The following is a 23133-nucleotide window of genomic DNA, read 5'->3' on the forward strand; positions in this document are numbered from 1 at the left end:
CTGGGGTTTTTTCCACTATTGTGCTTCCGTCACACCACAGAGCAAAATGAACTGACCCTTGTCATATCAGATTTATTAGCAAATCTAAATTCTGATAACTGCAAAGTCACAAGTTCGGCACAAAACGGCCATGTTGCAGAATTGCTGAGCTTGAAGATTGTCCAGACACAGGGAGATTCAACTTCCATGACTTTTGCAGCATCTTGGTTTATTTCTAATACTGGCCATACTGTGAGATCAAACGCACCATCAGACAGCCAGACCAATTATCTGGCATTGCCCTACACTGTCTGTCTGATGGTAAGAGGACTATTCACTGCCAGATCCAGGCAGTAATTATTACATCTATTAGGCTTGCTAGAAGATTTCTCATGCCCGTCAGAGTGATAATTGCTGCTTGGTGCAGTCATCTACTGCTCAATTAAGGGCCCAATCAGTCAATAATTGGCTGATCAGGCCCATAATTGCACAGTGTATAACCTTAGAAATCTGTAACATGGAACCATTTTCCAAGAACAGCCTTATGATACACTTAGATCAAACAAGAGGCAAGATTAAGTTCCTACAAATGATTTATTGCATTGGTCACCAATTATAAAGGGAGGTATGTGTACCCATAAAGCTACTTTATACAGACTCAAGGGCTGTTTTTCCACCTGTCCAATAACTTTATTGCACCGATAAAAACATATACAACACAACATTTAAAAAGATATGGGGTTACTTGGCTGTAATTTATACACAGTAGGTGGTACTTGGATTAAATACACACATTACAGGGTCTTGTCAAATATAATAACAAATCAAGGACAAGAAACCTCTCTGTACACAACTCTTCCTTTTAAACACTCACTTCATAGTGAGAAGATATGCACAAAAATGTCAAACCAGTTATGCTGGGCATACACGTTCCAATAATGCCTATGATCATTGGGCCGATAACTATACAGTGTATTGCCACGATTGAGCAATAATTACCGGTCTGTCAGACATGCTGAAATCACCCAGCACGTCCGAGAGTTGGTCAACCTCCTCGGGCAGTGTATACCCTGCCGCCCGACATTTCTCCTGTTCCTTCACAGACATGTAATGGGGAAATGTTTCTTCTCCAGGAGAGGAACCAGTGGTGAATTTCCCACAAGGAACTTAGCAATGTGCCTAGGTGCACCACATGCTGGGGGGGCAGACAGTCACTAGAATGCTTGCTTTATTAATATCAGTCCAAAATGTATCAGTAACTACAAATTATGTTTACTTTACAGTACTGTACACCATCTTTAGTATAGTATTCATGCACAGGATATGCGCAGACTGCCCCTGTAAACGGTCCTCCTTGGTAAATATGTATAAATAATTAAAAAATAGAACAAAATGTAATAGCTCATGGCTTGTTTTATTACTATATTAAACTGACAATCGCCAAATGAGGGCTTGTATCCAAACAATGCAAATAATAAAATTGGGTCGTGGGGACTGGCCATTACTACTGGCCCTAGGGATGATCTGACCAATAAATCCAGCCATGGAGGAACGCAGATATCTTGTCCATACGCAGTGAAATATCTGATCGTGTATGGCCACGATATCTGTTGAGTTTCAGCTTCTCAAATAAAATGTTAAACAGTGTATGCCCAGCTTTAGAGATTCAATTTCACGGTAAAACGCTCTGAACATGTTCACAGTACAATCTTCTATAGGCCCCTGATCTGAACTTGTAGTTCTAAATATTCTGCTCTGTTTTTAAACATTTATATTATAAAACACTATTTATTTATATATTAAAAAATTATTTTGATTATAGCAAGTGTGAATCTGTTTGATTAAAAACAAATTGTTTAAATGATCCAAAATTGTATATATTTTGGAAAATGTAAATGATCCACGGCTGAATTGCGCAACTCTAAACAAGGGATGTCCTAGATATCTCTAATGCAGCGTACACACGGTCAGATAACCTTTCAGATTTTAACTGTAACGATCCTATCGTTAAAATCTGACAGTTTCTGCCCCCCAAACGATGGTCGATGCGCGGGAACGAATGGTCGTTATGGACCATCGTCCGTGCATGCAGGCCAACCTGGTCGATATCGACCAGGTTAGCCTGTTTACTATAGGGACCCGCGATCATTAATCGCAAGTCGTTATAGTCGTTAATGGGTTAATGCATGTGTTGGATGCTCGATAACGATCATCCAACACATGCAGGATGGCCAGATAACGATCATTACCTGATTGTCCCCCCGTGTGACCGTGTGTGTATATATCCATCTAGGTTAGCAAGAGGTGGGTTTCCCTGAACCCATAACAATCCCCTAATTATCCTTCACTTTGTCTATGGCCTATATCTCCATTAGTTGCCATTTCCACAGCATTAAATATTTATAGTTGACCATTACCTGCCAAGACATTAGATGGAAATAAATTTGAATTCTAGGAAATAAGCAATTAAAGATTTCCACTGCAAAAATAGACCAGCACTGGGGAAGCCACGTGCGGGCTAATCTAGACAATAGTACCTCTGACAGACGCAAAGTATTTTTTAGCCTTGTAAAACGAGAACAAAATAACAGAATATTGCATTATGTATATGAAATATTTATACAACATCCGCATGGGAATTTAACATTAAAAAAATATTAAAGCATGACTAATACCCCTTTTCCACCTAAATTCCGGGTCTGACCCGGAGTTGGAACAAAGTTCCTATCCGGATCAGTCCCGGAATTTTGCCGGCGCCGACTCGGGATATTCCAGAGTCAGCGCCGCTCACACCGCAGTCGGGTCTGCATAGACCCGGCTTTTGCGGAGTGAAAGTGGTCGCTTGGAGATTACGTCATCTCCAAGTGCCACTGAAGCCGGACCAATCGGCCAGCTAGCAGCGGACTCCAGGTCATCGTGACCCGGAGTGCGCTGTTCTCCCAGCAGGGTTTCACGGGCTATGCCAGTGTTAAACCCTGCTAGTTACCTGGGTTGGATTGCCGGGTCACTCGACCCCGGCTATCCAACTCTCTCCCCTTTTACTCCAGGGAGCTGCCCGGGTTAACCCTTCAAAAACCCGGGTTTTAGCTCCGGTGTAAAAGGGGTATGATAGAATTGTATACTACTATTGGTAGTTTGTGGTTAACAACAAAAAAGGGGTTTGAGATTAGAAATAAATTAAGAAATTCTGAACTAGAGTCTAGTCCAGTGTTTTTCAATCTCTGCACTGAAGTTGCCCCAACAGATCATGTTTTCAGGATTTCTGTCCATGGAAGCAGGTAGGATAAGTACCAGTAGCTCTGCAAAATAGATTAGCTCAACAGCACGTTTAAAGAAATCCAGAAACATGACCTGTTAGAGGTACTTGACAACTGGAGTTGGGAACCACTAGTCCAGTTCAAAGGTTGACAAAATGAGCTCAGTAATGCAGCACTAGCAGACAAATGAGCTAATCACTATTATTTGATTGAGCCACCTGAGCAGAAGCAGGATCTGCGCCCACATGGACATGTTATACCCTCATTATATGAATGCATTTTATATAGGGTAATAAATACTGAGCAGATAGAGAGAGCTCTTACCGTACTCTTATTCACAATTACATAAACCCCAAACGTGTCCCTGGAAATGATCCAATGATAGGATTTAGCTGTACCCCTGCTCCCAAATACTCGCCTCCATCCGGAGTCTCTTCTTTCCTCCCCTCAGTGTGGCCAGCAGCACAGGCAGTCGCTCTCGCCCATGCTGTGTGGTTGCACCAGGTAATGGTATTGCCCTTTGGCTCCTCTAATTGAGCTTTAACCGGGCGGAGAGTTTACTGCGTGATGAGACTAAAGTTCGAGGATCAGCAGCGAGAGGCGCCCGGCGATCCCGCCCCACACACCGTCCTCAGCGCCCAGCACAGCACAGGGTCAGACCAGTGACTGCCTGCCTGCCATGTCTTAGCCGGGGCACTGCTGCCGTGTGTGACTGGGAGGAAGCGGGGGCACAGGCGGTGACTCGCTTCGTTGGGAGGGGGGCTGGTCCCAGGCGAGTACCTGGAGATACAAGGACGGAAGGGAACTTTGATCTGAGTAGTCTCGGCGTGTTTGGAGAGGAGCTGGGGAGGTATAATGAGGGAGGGCTGCTGCTGAGATAAAGCTGCTAGGGATCAAATGCTCTCTGTTCCCTGACTTGTACAATCCTGGCTCTCCTCATTAGGCTGCTCGCAGCTCCGTGTTTCTAACTTTCTATCTAGTCAATGAAATGTTTGTCAGTCAGGCAGTGCAGCGTATACCCCCGGCTCCAGCTCTAGCGGTTGATGTGCTCTGACAGTTACAGTGCGGCACCCTCCCAGGCTGCCTCACTGCTGCTGCTGTCCTAGAGGTGCTGAAAAGCCAAATTCCTAGATCAGGGCTTCTCAACCGTCTTTTTGCGTCTGAGACGCATTGCGCATGCGTCGCAATAATTACCACAGAAAGCCGCAGAGTGAATTTGGATGCAGACATAAGCATTTTTGGGGAGGGTGCGTTTCTGGGTAAGCGACTGTATCATTTGCCACAGTTGCACTGATTCTGGCAGCAATATTCAGACAGAAATTCTGCGACTTCTCAGGGCTGGTGCTTTGTTCGATGGTGCGTCTTAATGTGCACAGCGGCGGATTAGCGCCAGTGACGTGCGGTCTGGTAAATGGCAGGGGAAGCACTGGCTAATATCAGAGCTAGATTTACAGATACATATATGAACCCAAGGGTTCATGCGGGCATTATACAAAGGTGCAGCAGTATATAGTGCTGGAAATTTGGTGTGTTTTGATCAGGTATGTCCAGAAAAGGTAGATGGGGAGGCAGTGCCTCACCTGCCATACACTTTTTACTCCAGAGTTTTGACTATAAAAATGATTAGAATAATAGAAAGAAGATACTTATATTTTCTTTACATTTTTCTTATACATTTTATAGTCAAAACTCTGGAGTATACCTAAGTATGACAGGAAAGGCTCTCCCTCACCTGACCGCACCTCACTGATTAGCGCTGCAGCCTGTGGGAGTCTCTATAGAATCCCATAGGCTGCAACAAAAGACAGGGCTGCAATAACATGCACCTCTGATTCAGGCCCTAAATATTTACCAATTTGTCCTGAAGGGTGCTCACTAAGTTATGCAAAGTATTCCTTTATGTGTACACAGCTATTAAAGCACCCCTTCAGCTGAGTACATTTTTACCAAGCCACTCCTTATAAAGTAAAAAAAAAAAAACTGATTAGTTTATGTTTTATTAATTACTACTAATGGAATGTTATATTTAGCAGCTTGAACTACCCTTGATTTGTCTGAGGAACCCCTTATGGTACATGTACTGCACAATAAAGCTGAGTACACACTGGCCGACTAATGATTGGTAAGTGCATACACCAATCGTTCTGCTGACGTCACAACTGGGCGGGCATTTGATTTTGCTTGCCGAGTTAAGATGTCAATCACCGCCAGGCCTCTGCAGCTTGTGTACGGGTGGTCGGCGACCGCCCATACACAGAGCCAGATGTGCCGATATATCTGCAGATATATCGGCCACCAGCTGTACTGTACAGCTGACGCGATATGTCTGTTAACGATGTTGTTCCCAGATATATCGGGGGTACACACCCGCCGTTGTGCTCGTGATATATCAGCCATCCGATTGAACAACGGACATATCGCCCAGTGTGAACCCTGCTAATGAATCTAGGTCCTAGAGGTAGCAAGCAGCTGTATACAACAGACCTAGGTAGCTATAAAGATCACCAAGTGGTTTATACATATTTAAAGACTAGCCTGCATATTTATGACAAAGTGAAAACAGGTATTTTTATTGATTATAGGGTTATTTTTAATCGCTTTGACCTATACATCAAAGAGTGTTGCTACTGCCTTTCATAAACCCCTATTTGCATTAAGATTTTCAGCGTTTTACCAGTAACATGCCTCTGGAGAAACATGTAATAAGAATTGCGTTAGTACAAGCACCCCCGCAATACTTTTCCTGTAATCGCCATATCAGGAAAAACATATTTTTCCATGTGTAAACTTTAAAGATATTGAAACTTTTTACATAGTCTAGGCTTTCAGTTCCACTGTGCATGAGCATACTGGCAGTGTTTGGGTCGGCAAAGGGGTAATTAACAAATACTGTCCCGACCCAGTATTACTCAGCTATTTTTTTGTTATAAACTGCAATTTAAAAAAGAAAAAAACAGGACTGTTCGTGTGCCTTGAGGACCGAGGTTGGTCACTGATCTACAGTGTCTAGATAGGTTGTCAAGGTCAAATGGTCGACAGTTAAAATGACTACATGTTCAAAAGGTCAACACAAATTGTTGACTCAAACCAGGTCGACATAGAGGTTTAGGAACTTGGCAGAGGCTTAGGCTGCGGAAGGGGGCAGCTATGGTTAGGCACTAGGGGGAGAGTTAGGGTAAGGATTATGGATAAAATAACAAAAACCCATGTGGGGAGTTTGACTGGGGAGGTACACCTGTCAAACCATAACGCAGGTGTCCTAAGGCGAGCTCAGGGAGGACAGAAACCTCCCGCAGAGCAGAAGTCAAATGGTCGACCTCTTCTGTTTTAATCATTTGTGCGTTGATCATTTAACCAGGGCCAGATTAAAGGGGGCGCAACAGGGGTGGTCTTCCCGGGGCCCCCACACCTAGGGGCACCCGCGCAGCCAATATGATGCGATTGCATTAAAATGGTGTCATTTGGCCCCGCTGTTTTCTGATGGACACGCGAATAGCGGCATTTTGCGGAGCTTAATAACATGGTGCCAGCCTGCCAGGTCTTGTCCCCATCCATCCACAACATGCAGTCTGCAGATGCTGCAAGGTTAAGTGTGTGTGTATGTATGTGTGTGTGTAATGTATGTGTATATCTATAAGTACAGTACGTATATGTAAGTATATACAGTCAGGTGAATAAATATTGGAACATTGACAGAATTTTCATATTTTGGCCTCTATTCACCACCACAATGGCTTTGAAATGAAACAAACAAGATGTGCTTTAACTGCAGACTTTCAGATTTAATTTGAGGGTAATTACATCCAAATCAGGTGAACGGTGTAGGGATTACAACGGTTTCTATATGTGCCTCCCACTTTTTAAGGGGCCAAAAGTAATGGAACAAACTAAACAATCCTAAATCTAACTTTGACTTTTTAATACTTTGTTGCAAATCCTTTGCAGGCAATTACAGCCTGAAGTCTGGAACGCATAGACATCACCAGACGCTGGGTTTCATCCCTGGAGATGTTCTGCCAGGCCTCTACTGCAAATGTCTTCAGTTCCTGCTTGTTCTTGGGGCATTTTCCCTTCACTTTTGTCTTCATCAAGTGAAATGCATGCTCAATCGGATTCAGGGCCTGATTCAGAGCCGGACGCTCTTTCAGAGCGCTCGCTCTGAATCAGTGCCCTCCCTCTCTTTTTTTAGAGCGGCCTCCTGGCCGCTCGCATAGCTGTGGGTGACCACCCACAGCTATAGCGAGCGGCCAAAAAGATGGTCGCGATGGTCAAGACCATCGAGCTTGCGACGAGACCCTTGTGGTAGGGTCTCGTCTGCTGCAAGCCCTGGAGTGCTTTTGGCTCTATCAGAGCCAAGAGCACTCCCACTGACATCATTTGTGATGTCAGTGGGGCCGGCCCCAGACGGTAGGCGTTCCCATGGGAACGCCTCCGTCTGGGCAGCAACACCCCTGGCACGCCCACCAAAGGGGGCGTGCTGTCACTCAACATCGACAGCATGCCCCCTTTGTAGCCAGACCCATAGCGACGGCTTGCCCGTCACTATGCGGGTCTCGCGCTTGTGCACAACGGAGCCGGCTCCCTCGTGCGCATGCGCACTTGGCCAACATCGACCAGCTTGCGAGCGCTCAGCGCTCGTGAGCGGGTCTGAATCAGGCCCTCAGGCCAGGGGATTGACTTGGCCATTGCATAACATTCCACTTTTTAGCCTTAAAAAACTCTTTGGTTGCTTTTGCAGTATGCTTCGGGTCATTGTCCATCTGCACTGTGAAGCGCCGTCCAATGAGTTCTGAAGCATTTGACTGAATATGAGCATATAATATTGCCCAAAACACTTCAGAATTCATTCTGCTGCTTTTGTCAGCAGTCACATTATCAATAAATACAAGGGAACCAGTTCCATTGGCAGCCATACATTCCCACGCCATGACACTACCACCACCACGCTTCACTGCTGAGGTGGTATGTTTTGGATCATGAGCAGTTCCTTTCCTTCTCCATACTCTTCTCTTCCCATCACTCTGGTACAAGTTGATCTTTGTCTCATCTGTCCATAGGATGTTGTTCCAGAACTGTAGTGGCTTTTTTTAGATGTTGTTTGGCAAACTCTAATCTGTCTTCCTGTTTTTGTGGCTCACCAATGGTTTACATCTTGTGGTGAACCCTCTATATTCACTCTTGTGAAGTCTTCTCTTGATTGTTGACTTTGACACATATACACCTACCTCCTGGAGAGTGTTCTTGATTTGGCCAACTGTTGTTGGGGTTTTTTTTCACTAGGGAATTAAGGGCCTGATTCAGAGCCGGACGCAATTAGCACTCGCTCGTCCAGAAAATAGGGGTGGCTATTCAAATGAACCGTTCGCTGTTTGCGGTCTGTTGACGCCTCTAGGTCTGAACGAGCGAACAAAACTTGCCGTTGTTTTTTGGGAAACTACGCCCCCTGGCCGCTCGCATCCTACGTCATGTCCGCTATTTATTAGATTAATCGAGTACATCGAACAGGGTATGAACTGCTCGCTATTCTTGTGGTCGGTTTTTGCTACCACAATTTTGCGAGCAGTTCTGGCTATAAAATAAACCAGTGACGTGGTCAGTGACGCTGCTGTTTTAATTATGCACACCCATAAAACGCCCGTTTTGACCTTTAAGCACGCCTGCGTTCTGATTTCCACTCCCCGTTTTCAAGCACCTTCCCCTGTTACCACCCACATATGCCTCATTCTGTCACTCAAATGATCAGGCATTAGCTATTTTGCGAGCACACGAATTTAGTCCGCACTGACTGGTTCGCGCATGCGTATAACGATCCGTACGCATGCGCAGTTGGGCAAACATCGCTCGGAGCGAACGAACTGCCGCTTACGAGTGGCTCTGAATCAGGCCCTAATTCTTCTGTCATCCACCACAGTTGTTTTCCGTGGTCTTTCGGGTCTTTTGGTGTTGCTGAGCTCTCTGGTGCGTTCTTTCTTTTTAAGAATGTTCCAAACAGTTGATTTGGCCACACCTAATGTTTTTGCTATCTCTCTGATGGGTTTGTTTTGATTTTTCAGCCTAATGATGGCTTGCTTCACTGATAGTGACAGCTCTTTGGATCTCATATTGAGAGTCGACAGCAACTGATTCCAAATGCAAATGTCACACCTAGAATCAACTCCAGACCTTTTACCTGCTTAATGGATAATGAAATAACGAGGGAATAGCCCACACCTGTCCATGAAATAGCTTTTGAGTTGATAGTCCCATTACTTTTGGCCGCTTAAAAAGTGGGAGGCACATATAGAAACCGTTGTAATTCCTACACCGTTCACCTGATTTGGATGTAATTACCCTCAAATTAAATCTGAAAGTCTGCAGTATTTATGCACCTCACTGTAAATGTATGTGTGTGTATATACTATATATATAATATACACACACACTATATATAGAACCTCCCCCCCGTTGGTGTTGACCTATTGACGGTCTATCTATCTAAATACTGTAGATCTTTCAATTCCCCCCCCCCCCACCAGGGTTTCTATAAACGTCTATTATTGGAATAGAGTACATTCAATCACACAGATCATTGTATGTTTTAAGTGTGGGATCTATAGAAACCCTGGTCCTTTTAGCAACGACCTGGAACAATAGTTGCTAAAAGTGTGGGATAGATATTATATTGATTTTATTGTTTTATGTATCATTGCCGGCAATTTTTTATGTTGATATATGAACTATTTTTAATATTATCAAAATTGTTAATATATAAATTGAATCTCAATCAATTGAACAGCGCTCTCTGGTGAGGCTGAAGGCCGCATTTCTTTCTATATTGTGTTATTAAAGGGCACAACACCCTTTTTTGAGAGCGGCAGTTCTATTGTAGTTTTACTGTCACCTAGTAGATTAGCGCCATTAGTTCTCTTTTTTTCTTTTTATAAACCTAAATACATGTCTACAGAATGATGGTTGACCTAATGAACATGTTAACATTTTGACTGTTGACATTCAGCATATGTTGACCTTTTTAGTGTCGACCAATTGATCGGATACTGCATATATTACAGTCCCCGCGGCCAGTGGTGTCACAAAAGGGTTGCGGGCCGCACCTGGGTGTCACCTGCCGAAGGGTAACACCAAAGTGCCGACTCCTCCTCAGTGACAGGAGCCGGGTGCTCCACTGTAGCATTACGTGCATTACTCTGCTCCTGACACAGTGAGGGAGCCAGCACTGCACACAGACTGGTCCCCGGGGGCAGTCCGCATCTCCAGGATCCCCAGAGTGACTAAAACAGGGTTTCGGGCTGTGGGGCCTTGCCCCTTACCCGTGAGGCCACGCCACTACGCACCCTGCCCCGATGCCACGTCCCCAATCCAATCCGCACTGGTTGTGACCACGGGGAGGGATGCAGCTGCCTCCACTGACTATAAGCTATATACAGTGTGTTTATACCACACCTGGCAAAGCCAACAATCCTACAAATGCTCCTGGCTGCAACTGGAGAATCCTTACTATTACTGTATTATTCTGTGCCTGTTTCTAACTGGTTAATAAACCAAATCCCTGTGGACTATCGTCCATTTGCACACTGCTACCATCTACCACCACATTGGCTACCAATAGATCAGGCGTAATTATGGCCATTTTATCTGTGGAATTCTATGTATATTTCCCACCTTGTAACCAAGGTATTATTAGGAATTGGGTAACTTTTATTGTACATTTGGGGTAAATTTACAGCGGCGGCTTTATCCACGGAATTTAAAAAGGCATTGATATTAAAAATAAAACACCCCAATTTTTCCTTTGAATTTCAGTGACATTTTTAAATTTCTAGTTAAACCCAATTGTCAGCAGAGGCTTAGGGCCTGATTCAGCGATGAATGCTAATGCATTTGTTTGCCATTGTGCATGCGCACGTGCTGCGATTGATTTGCAATTTTGCACGCACAGGGGATCTGTACAGAACGTGAGTCACAGGAAGTCAGCATTTAGAGGAGTTAACCGGGTGGTTAATAAAACGCAGGCGTGTCGGACCATTTAAATGACGCTACATGGGCGTGCATAAATTAGCCATTGCGGTCTTCTATGCAGCATGAGAGCCCTCGGCGTGTCAGGAGAGCTGCAGTGTTTGTGGCTGGTCAGACCTTCCACAAGGGCAAGATGGCTGCTCAATGTGCGTCGATGTTACCGATATTTACACAAGTAAGCAACGTTGTATGCAGATGAGAATGAAGCAGTGGGCGTCCCTATGCTCAGGTGATCTTTGGAACTATTAGCATGTATTCGCTGCTGCGTATAGTGCGAAAACGCAGCTTTGTTCGCATTAGCGTCCATCTCTGAATCAGGCCCTTAGTAAATTTACCCCTTGGTGTGTTACACTACATGCAAATCTTGACATTTCAAGTACACATGTTTAGTAATAATAACAAACTACAGATAACATGTTATGACCCCAATTGTGCCACTTTGACGTTTCAGGGATGTGCTGCCATTCTGTAATTACATTCAATTTCCTTTTTCAGATCTGTATTATGTGACCCAAATGTGCCAGTATTTTTCATTTTCTGTGCACCTGCTTAGGAATATTACATGTTGCCCTATTGGTGCCTGGTCATCAGTATTCAGCCCTGCAAGTGTTTCAAAGGTCCTGTCTGTTTCTTGTTGCGTGTAAGGATATATCCAGGGTCTGTCCAGTTATAATATACCACTAATGAGATCTGGGCGCCTTCACTTCCCTGTCACTGAGCGACTTCTGCAAAGCAGTGCTACAGGCATGTTCATCATTGTTACTAGAACCAGTGCATCCTCAGCAGTGCGGCTGTCACGTTACCATTTCCGTACAAGACCATCGTTACTGAACCATTTTAATAACAGAATTGAATTGTCGTGTCTTGTTATTCAGATAACAAGCAATGATATGGCACTGGCATTGTTGAATTAGAGCTTCATTACCAAGCTATTAAAACTTCACAATCAAAGTATTTACAACTGAGAGTATTACAGGACTTTTCTAAGGTAAGACTGACAGTTTTGCGTTTCTGCAACTCAAGATCACTGTAAAAAAGTCAGCATTTAACCACAGCAGTGCCTCATTAATGAATTTTTAGTGGGTTTTCCTGTACTTTAATTATTTAAAGTGTTATACAAAATATGTTTTAGTAATCCTGCAAACAACTATGATGCGGTAAGTAAAGCGGTTGGGCCTACTGACTAGCAGGAGTGAGAACACGTGTACAATTGAAAAAAAGAAAATGTGTTTCGCTTCCTTAATTGATGATGGGAGATAAAGAATGAGGGGTCCATTAATAATCACTTAGGGGCCTATTCATCATAACTAAAATGGCCCGTTACACATGCGGAAATGCTATTTTCTGCATATTTAAGGTAACGGGCCATTCATCATCAGGGGTCTCATAGGACCACCTGATATTCAGCTTAACAAAGTTTTCGGAGTTTGCCGCCGAGAAAAACACCATCTTCAGATGGCGCTTGTTCTCGGAGCCCTACTCCTTCCTATGGGATTGCGTTCTGGGGATATGAAAAGGGATTCGAGCAGATCCCTCCGTCGCCTCCTGCTTCCCCAGCATCGGCGTCACTAGGGGGGTGCGGGCCGCACTGGGTGACACTATCCAAGGGGGTGACCCCAAAATAGCAGAGATGCTCTGCTACTTTGGTGTCACCCCGTCTGATGGTGTCACCAAGAAGCCAAAATGTGGAGAGAGAGGCATGGGAGAGACTGTGGGCTGCCTCAGTAGCTGCAGGAGCGCTGGGTAAGCCCACTGTGTGCTGAGAACGGGGGCCGGTAACTCCCCTAAGATTAGCACATATAAGGTGGCGTCACTTCGTGGGGCGATGCCAAGCCCATTCCACTAAGCCACGCCCTCGTTTTGCACGCGGCTTGCGGAAGACCTCCGACCAGCCCAGCTGCCGCACCTGGTGTCACGAAGGTAAGTGACGCCTCTGCTCCCCAGCAGGTTTGCGCAAGCATGACCTCAAGTCACACATGCGCAGAAGCCAGCCACGACGAAGGTACGTAATGCTGCTACTTCTGTACTTCTGCTACTAATCGCAGAGACAGCTGCTTTTCGGAGTAGTCGTCCCCGCACCAGAACAGTGATGAATTCCTCCGGTGGTAAGTATCCCCCGTGGTGAGGTGGATACTTCATCATCAGGAGCCACATGGCCTCCGATGACGAATAGACATCTTAATTTCTACAAAAACAAGGTGAACATTAATATTTTTACCTACTTGTGTAAATTGCGTCAGGTCTAATCATGATAAAAGTAAAGCAGGAGATCTCAGATATCTCCAACTTACCTTTCAGCCCCAGTGAGGCCCACCATCCCCATACACTAGTATGGGAACCTGAATTCATCAAACTTCGAAAATAATATATTTTCGGAGTTTGACTGCGGAAACTTACGCGTTTGTTCCCGGACTGCATCTCCTTTCTATGGTAATGAGACCAGGGTTGCGAAGAGGGATACATTCGGATCCCTCCGCCACCTTCCGGCTCCTTCCGTCAGAGGTTGGCTCATGCATGCGCCATAGCACTGCCGAGTCAGACTCCGTAGTACTAGTTTACACTGCTGCGAGAAGCAGCAGTGTTAAGGTGCCCACACACATACCGACTTTTCATCCAATTTGGCCGATTTAGACTAATCGTGACGACAGATCATGTAAAAAATGGGCAAATCGTGAGTTTCTACTCTTGATCACGATGCCGATGCTCGTCCCCGTTCGGCGTACCTCGCATCTTCAGATCTGCCGTGCTGTAGGTCAGATTAGCCAATCTGGGATACAATGCACTGGCTGCAAGATAGATCTTAAGTCAGATTGGACATTTTTAAGTCCAAATCATGACCACGACTGCCTGGGGAGAGTTCAGGGGAAATCGTGTACATTGGCTGATTGGGAGCAAGTCGGTATGTGTGTGGGCACCCTTAGAGATCGCAGAGAGAGCTGATTTTCGGATCAGATGTCTCCGCACCGGAGCAATGTTGATTTGCTCTGGTGCCTTTGTATCCACTGCTGCTACTCGCAGCGAGTTGGATATCCCAATCAGTGGCGGCTCCAGAGGTGGGGCAGCAGCGCAGTCCAAAATTCAAATAGGGGAGCCACACCGACTGCCAGTGAGTCCTGGCCGGCGATGTAGGTCAGCGTTTGGAAGGACAGTTGGTGTGGCTCACAGCCTAACACTCACTCGGCGATGGCTTTCATCCTGCTTGAGTGATCGCAATGCTAATTCACGCATAAGCACTGCGCTGCATACGCAGTATGCACCATCGACCGACCTGCGTACGCTGTTTCAATAGCGATCCATGCTGAATCAGGCCCAAGGTCTGGATTTCTATTACTCCCAGATTAATACAAGTTAGAGAATTACAGTGGCAGGCTTATAAGCAGTATTATTAATGCCTGCATTCTGTAAGGGATAAAACAGAAAGTATGCTGGGCAGCTTTAGTTAAAAGACATGGGGCCTGATTCAGAGATTTATGTAAATTCTATATTTACGTAAATCTCCGATGTTTGCAGATCTGCATATGTGCAGGAGCCGAACTGAGCATGTGCAGATCTGTCTATGCATATCGCTCGCAGTGCCCCAAATGATTGACATGCTGCTGGCGTTTAGGGGTGACCCCGTTTTCTGGGAGACGCCTCCTGCAACTTTTGCATAATTTCACACCACCGCTGCGTATAAGACACAGCAGCTGTGCCTTTAGCGTCCACCTCTGATTTAGCCACATGGTCACATTATTCCCCTTTATTATTTAAAACTTAAAAACTATCTCTTGATAATTTTAAGCAGGTTACCCCTGGCATAAATAAAAGTCAAGTGACCCTGCAGGTCAAACACAAAGTTTACACCTGGGGTCCAATAGATGCCATCCCCATACCTGTTTGCAAGCGTTGACTCTCATTAACAAATGCCTTTAATGTATTGGCTAAGTGGTCTTAATGTGTTTATTACTGTATATTGGGTATGTTATTTAGTTTAGTATTCTGTATTTCTTGAATTGTATTAGTAGTAGCATTATTTCCTTTCATCAAAATGTTATTAGTTCTTTCGCACCATATACATTATATGTTAGTTAAATTCAATAATAATGTTCTACTCGTGATCTTAAATCAGATCCTTATTCTTTACTAATACTATGGTTTTGTTGTCTTATTAGACTACTTAATATACCACAAGCACAATATACAACTCCGCACACTACATATATAATGGAGGTAACAATAGCAATACAAACTAAGAGTTATATTTAACAATCTGCACTTTTTCCAGAGATCGAAAACCGCAACTTTTTTTTTTAAAGTCAATATACGGCCTGTATTGCTTTAAGAAAACTAAATAGCCTTTTTTAATCACACAGAACAAAAGGATAAATAAACCCACAAGAGACCAAAATAAATTGTGAAACCTTCAGATAACTTAAATTTTCAAAATAAAAGCAAGCATCTGATTGGTTGCTATAGATTACAGGTCATAAATATCACCTTCTGTGTAGAAGAACTTACCTAGAAGACCTAATGACACATACACCTAAAACACAAGTGTTTTTATTTTTTTTATATAATTAGTTCTGATGCCTGTACTTATAATTGGTGAGTTCTTATGTCATCACTCTAGTGTTCATAAAGAAGACGTGTTTTAGAAGGCCTAATGCACTCCCTAAATTAAATGATACTTAGAAATGCTGCATAAAAGGACACAGGCCCTCATTCAGAGGCGCTCGCAAGAAGCGAGCGCTCTCTCTGAATGACGGCGGCTGCTTCTATTTTTAAGTGCGGCCTCCTGGTCGCTAGCTAAGCTGTGAGTTACCACCGACAGCTTTAGCGACCGACCAGGTTGATGGTCAAGACCATCGCGACCATCAGGGCTTGCGACGAGACCCTAAGGTTGGGTCTCGGCAGCCTCAAGCCCCAGGGAGCTTCCTGCTCTGATTGAGCAGGAAGCTCCCCACTGACATCACTGCTGATGTCAGTGCGGCCGCCCACAAAACGGCAGGCGTTCCGTCAGGAACGCCTCCGTTTGTGTAGCCACCCCCCCGCCCCACCTACAAAACGGGGCGAGCTGTCGATCAACAGCGACAGCTGCCCCTTTTGTAGTGAGCTCCAAAGCGAGAGAATTTCTCTCTCGATCCGGGGCTTGCTCACGCGCAGTGCGGCCGCTGCGTGTGCGCAGGGCCTTAACATCGACCCGGTTGCGCGCGCTCAGCGCTTGCGACCGGCTCTGAATGAGACCCAGAGTCTATATTCTCATGATTTTATATGGTCAAAGAAATCCAAAGTGACTTATATTATCTGTAGTTTTCAACCTGGGGTACTAGTACCTAAGGGGTTCTCGCTGTGATGTTCATGTCTACCTGAAACATTTTCTGTCATGGTGAGGTGGCACTGACTGTACATACAGGTGATAATGAGACACAATGGGAAAGCAGTATCCTAGGGATCTCTAGTCCCATGTATCACAGTAGGCTGATAAAATGAAAAAGTCTATCCCTGAAAGTATATGTGGACTAGTTTTATTGTCAATGTTACATTTTTCATGTGTGTGTGTGTGTGTACAATACATTCTATTGTGTGTGTGTGTGTTATACACTCTATCTTGTTTATAGCATATTTACAGATGTATCCACATACAGGGCCGGATTAAGCCTTTGGGGGGCCCGGGGCACTTAAGACAGGGGGCCCTCCCCCTCTTGTCAGCACCGGTCCCTGGCTGTGCCCATTGTGTGTGTGGGTCCACACCGCACACCCTACACCCATATTATATTAAACTTACCTCTCTGGAGTCCTGCGTCGGCCTGCCCTGAAGACAGAAATCACCAGGAAAATGCACTGCAGCCATTTTCCTGGAGATTTGCGCATGAGCAATAGAGAAGTCTCCAGGAACATAGTGGGTACGCCATGTTCCTAGAGACCTGAGCATGCACAGTACACTCTCGCACATAGCAGGGGTTACTGTGCTGTTGGAGAAGGGGGGGAGGGGGCCCGCACAGAAGCTGCACACTGTTCACTACTCTCTTAAACTGCCCATGGGTGTAAATACTTTTGTAAGGCCCATAGTTATGTTTTCAAGGGGTTCCCTTTCAAGGTGCACACACTTTCCCTTTAGCCAGTATAGAATAAAGGAAGCAGCAATTCCCTGTACCTACATCCACTTATTATCACTGCTTCCATGTGACAAGATGCCTTAAAGTGTTATGGGGCATAAACATTAGTACAAAAAAAGAAATACATTTTGTACACAGGGATATGAGATTTTACATTTCATGGCAGTGTGTAAGGGACATGGGCCCCCCTGCCACAGTGAGCTCTGCATCAGCCTGCGCTGCTGCAGACTGTAACATTCACTACTGTGTGGGGTGGGTGCTCACCTCTCCATAGTCCAGACTCCAGACTAGTTTGCTTTACATTCTTTTCAGCAGAGTGCAGCTGCTTTCAGATGTGTGTGTTCCCTCACTGTTCATGTTCAGTCTCCAGTCCGCCTGGTCCGTCTCTCTACAGTGACGCTTGTAGGAGGCGTGGTCCCTGCAAGCCCTTCAGCTGCTACTGTAGCTGTGACTGTGTAACTCTTTGTGCAGAATGGCTGTGTGCAGGGAGCAGGGGAACTTTATGAAAGCCTGCACACCCTCTGCATCTACGATAGCCGGCCAGGCAGTAAGCAGAGAATGTTGTCTGGACGCTCTAGTGCCAGAGCTGGGTCAGAGAAGCTCTGGCTGGGGGGCCCCCTGAGAGAGGGGGGCCCGGGGGTACTCGCCCCCTGTGCCCCCCCCTTAATCCGGCTCTGTCCACATACATATATCCTCCGTGCGCTACAAGTCGCGTTACACAATGCGTGAGTTCTGTGTGACTCTGTAGCGCAGATTGTCTTTTCGTGTTACTTTTCCCTTTAAAATGCATCGTATTCCCAAAGTGATGTGAAGAGGATGCACAAGCAGCTTATGCTGATTTAAATGAAATGCGGCATGCCTATGTTTTGTGCGCAACAGCAGTTATATCTTCATGCAAAATGCTATATTACAGCATCAGCGGCTGTGACACTGTAACATGGCATTTCGCAAGCAGATACACCCGCAGTTGCGCACAGAATATAAGCATGCCGCCTATCATTTAAATCAGCATAAGCTGCTAGTGTGTCCCATTCGCATCACTTTGCAAATAAGATGCATTCGAAAGCAAAAAGTTGCACGAAAAGATGCTCGGTGCTAAAGAGTCACGCCACAGCATGGCGCTACTAGAGCAGCTGTTTAATGCACAAGGAGGCTAGATGTATGTGTACACATCTGAATTGCTTTTATACATAGCGTACTTAAATATTTTTTTTCATATAGCAATTATATTGATTATAAGGGATACATTTACAAAAGTGAGAGTTTTTAGAAGTGAGTTTTAGAAGAGATGTTGCCCATAGTAACCAATCAAATTCTAGCTATTATCTTCTAGAAGGTGCTAGTTAAATGTTAAGTAGAATCTGATTGGTTGCTATGGGCAACATCTCTTCTAAAACTCATTTCTAAAAACTCTCACTTTAGTAAATTTACCCCTAAGTGTATTGCTTTGCAATGTAGGGGGGACCAATAATGCAGATGGGCTTCCAGTGGTACCCAGGTGGAAAATGACTGAGTTTCATTGAACTATATAATTTACAGAAGGGAGTGCATTATCCTATATAAAATCAGTTTTGTTCCTGCTGCAACCTATCTCTTGGCTTCCTCAGAAATTACCAGACTGTTTACTCACTATTTAATTCTTGTTCATTCTTTTTAAACCTATACATAGCTCAAGAATGCCACTTTGCCATTCTATGCATTGAATCATTTTCTTTCATCACGATAAATGTAAAAAAAAAACCTGTCCCTTCCTAATATTTTTGTATTATATAGGATAAATGTCGAAAACACGCAATTATTTTACAAAACTTTTAATCTCCACATAATACTTTAATATGCTTAGTTATACCAATCCTGTACCTAGCTATTATTTCAACAAACACAGTGGTTAGCATTTCTATTTCACACTCTGGGGTCATGAGTTTGATAGAACCAGGGCTCATCTATGTGTAGTTTGTATGTCCAACCCATGTTTGTGTGGGTTTCCTCCATGTGCTCCGGTTTCCTCCCACACTCCAAAACATACAGCATTGGTAGGTTACGTTTTTGCTGTCAAAAATGGAACCTATTGTGTGAATGTATGTGGGTGGTAGTGAATTTAGATTGTAAGCTCCAATGAGGCAGCAACTCTGTACAACGCTGCTTAATATAATGGCACTATATAAAGAAACAATAATAAATGTAATAATTCCTCTAAAAGGATACAGAAAACAACCATAACTATTTCATTGGCCACTCCAAATCATAAATGATCTCTATTAACAAAGTACCTAAAATCATCATACTCAATTATTTCTATATTAATGTATTGAAGTTAATACATTTCACTCACAGAGAACTGTATTGAATTATTATTCAGCAATAGCATATACTATGTACATATTTGTCAAATATATTTTAGAGCATTATTGAAAAATTCCAATAACATGACATTATTACTGTAGAGAACAATTGTTAGAGTAAAATTATGTACTGTAAACCCTTAGCATTGTAGCAGACCCATGCTATTAGAAGAACACAGCTAATTAAATATTTCAGTAGTCATCACATTGTTGAAACATCAGAAATCTAATTAACATAAATATAACTGTAATATTTATCTCTCCTAAGCCAAAATCTCCCATAAGAAATCTGTTCCCTGAATAACATCAGAGCGCACCCAAGTCATTCATCTTTCCCCATAAGCTGTGATATATTCTCATCACTTGTTCAAACAGCTCTGATCTTTAATTTCTTCCTGCAACATTCCTCAAATCCTATGTGGTAAGTTAGAACTGTTACACTACTATGACAAATCCAGAGCCCCAAATTAGTCAGTATGTCCTCAAATATCATGGGTCTCCCAGGAGTCAGACGTGAACCCTCAGCATTAGTTCACAAAACCTCTTCCCCAACCAACACCTTCTCACCAAGATAGAAGTGCCAACCCTGTCCTCCCAGCATCACCTTGGTCCCTCACACTCCAGCTATGTAACAGCTTTCAGGCTCACATTTTCCCTTCTCCTTCCCTCTCTTCTGAGATTGCCTCCAGGTTGTATGTAGACTGAATACTCAAAGCTCACAGTCCCTCCCCAACCCTCATCCCTCCTTCTCCTTGCAAACCTCTCTCACATTGCTCTGGGTGTCAACTCTCATTTCCCTCCCTGCATGTCTTTTGATTTTGTCTGTGTGCCTCACCTCCTGTGTTGTGTGTCCTTGTCAGTCTCTTTGTCTCCCTTATTTGCCTTACCAGCACCCCTTCCCTTCCACAGCTAATTAGTTGTCATTAGTAGAGTTTATTAGTATTTTCCATCTTTGTTTCTTGTTGTCTGAAGTCTGACCCTCCCTGTGGTTTCCTGTGTATCCTTTAACTCTTCATGCTCTGATTCTGCTTGTCAGTCTTGGAGAAAACTCTGCTATTACAGTTGTAATCCACTGTAATCACAGTTCGGCTGATGCACTTCCATCATCCAATCTGCTATTTCTGTACTGACGGACGCCTTTCTTCCTGTCTCCAAATCACAGTCTATTGCTGTGCTGAATGATACCTTCATCCTGCCAAGCACCTTCCTCTGCTATTTCACTGTTCCATGTTTATAAGTGGTCTATCTGCACCAGTCGTAGTTTCTTTTCCTGTTATCTCCTCCACTTAGTATTGTTTTATCAGCATTTCAGTACAAGTCTGTTACTAAGTCATCCTGGCCTTACCATGTCATGCTGGCCTTTCTGTTCCCAGTTTACTAACCTCATTACATAGATGCTGGTAATCCAGCAATACTCCTTCCTTACTGTTCTAATTCCAGTCCCAGACAAAGTTGCAGATATATATTAGTTTAGTGTAGTAAAACACAAAGCTACAAATAATAATTATCGTATGTTGTGTCCACAAAATATAGAGTCAGATGTGTTGCTGGGATGGGCACAAGGACATCATGCCAGAATGCCCAGTGACGCTGGTAATGTAATGTCAGTAAGAAAACCCATTCATTGCTGGTAAAACTGACAAAATAATGTTTTGCAGGGTAAATGGTTAAAAAAGACACTTGTAAAATGCAGTGCAGCTACCGTATGTCTGGCTGGTCATGTTCCTGCAGGTAATTAAGGTGTGATGCTGTGCAGGCTCCTCAAAGGGAATCCAGAATTATCTCCTTATCTGGGGCATTTGATTTAATTAGATGGCATGAAATGAAGGAGACATACTATAAAGGCAGACGAAGAACCACTGAGGCTAAAGAAAGCAGAGAGACTCAGACAGGTAAGTGGATGGGTTAGAGACGCTCAGGTAAGTAAAATATTCTCTTCACACAATATTCCCCTTGGGATAGATGAGAGACTGCCAGTGGAAAAGGAGACAGGTAGGAAATGGAGACGGCTTGGAGATGTATGAGCATGTTATGGACATGGAAGAGGTGTGAGAGAGGGTGAGTGTGTGCTGAAGAGACAGTAGTGGCAGAGTGCCACGTGGTAGAGCCAATTTATCTGTGCTGATTTTTAATTACCAGCTTCATTTGGAAATGAGCCCAAAGGAAAATGACGACAGCTCCCTGTCTTCCTGTTATCTCTCCACCTATTTCTCCTGTTCCCCCTTCCCGTCTTATCTCTGCTGCCTGTTCTCACTTTCCAGCTATCTCCTTTTATTCTTCATAGAACTACTGTAGTTTCGCTGTGCATGTCTGTCACTATTCCCCCAACCCAGTCACAGATCACCTCTACATGCTCCTTCATGTTCCATCCTGTTTTTTCCTGTCTGTTATTCATTTTTATATCTTGTATTATGATTTCATTTACCTTTCATTGAAATTCAGCCCCCCCCACCATTCGCTCACTCCTTCTATAGGCTCCCCGCTCACAAACTTACCTTTTGCCTGCGCAGAAAGAAAGTGTGTGAGGAAGGGAGAGGTGGCCTGGGTTCTGAGCTTTACGTGAGGGTGTTAGAAACATCATCTGCCCTACACCTGACAGCCACAGGCCTTTGGAATGAAGTAAAACCAGTAGCTGCTTTAAAGAGGACGAAATAAAGCGCCTATCTGGTATCTATTTTTAACCCTTTGTAAGACAGAAAGAATTCTTGAAAAGGTCAGCAGTTGTGGTGAGGCAACAAGGAACTGCGTGTTGGGTTACCAGAGATTACAATTGCAGCCATTTCAGTGCAGAGAAGGCTGAGGATATTTGGTGAAGTTAACTCCTTCACCTTTGCAGTGTTTTACTTATGCTGGCCTGGAGCTACATCAGGAACCTGTACACAAAGAACAGGACAGTGTTCTCAGGGGATTATTTCATTGTTAGCTTCTTATTTTCTAGCCTGTGCACCATAACATAAGTCACTTTCTACACCCACAAGAAAATGTAAAAAAGTAAACCGTTCTGAATTTTTGGGGTGCTAGGGTAAACAAACTTAAGTAACAAAGTGTTTTTAAAGATAACGTTTTGCGTTTTGTAAATATGAGAAGGTACATGCGTGTTAGACGTGACTACTGTGTCTTTTGCTACTCCGGTTACGTGAAGTCACAATGCATTCTCTACCATTTCAAGTGTCCTTCTTCTACATACTGTAAACGAAATAAAGAATCTTTTTATTCAATACAATTTAAAAAAAAAACAAAAAACACTGCACTCAATAAATTATAGGTTAATGTGAGGCATAAACAAACCAAGGGCCTGATTCACTACCGATCGCAACTGCGATTGCAATAGGGATTACGCACGCAGTCTGACTGCGATAGTATGCTAATTCATTGCGATTGTTATACCGTCGCAGCATGACTGCGAAACCATCGGTAACATAAAGTAACATCGGAGCCTCACGCACA

The 23133-nt window shown here is 44.0% G+C and overlaps 1 protein-coding gene across 7 annotated transcripts in view; it reads right to left on the bottom strand.

Annotated features, from left to right (window-relative positions):
- The window catches only part of ADCY4 (adenylate cyclase 4), a 91901-nt gene extending 69666 nt beyond the window's left edge, over positions 1 to 22235 (bottom strand). The window contains exon 1 of one of the 7 annotated variants that reach the window (XM_088469928.1): positions 22182 to 22235. The gene's annotated coding sequence lies outside the window, so the exon portion shown is untranslated. Of the gene's footprint in view, positions 1 to 3654; positions 4218 to 17608; positions 17680 to 20253; positions 20343 to 21388; positions 21547 to 21822; positions 21843 to 22181 lie in introns of those variants that run through there. The other 6 variants (XM_088469931.1, XM_088469932.1, XM_088469927.1 and 3 more) reach the window with 6 other exon arrangements.
- Positions 22236 to 23133: the final 898 nt, after the last annotated feature.

This window comes from Taudactylus pleione, unplaced genomic scaffold, assembly GCF_031769625.1.
Source record: "Taudactylus pleione unplaced genomic scaffold, aTauple2 ptg000095l, whole genome shotgun sequence".
NCBI lineage: Eukaryota > Metazoa > Chordata > Amphibia > Anura > Myobatrachidae > Taudactylus > Taudactylus pleione.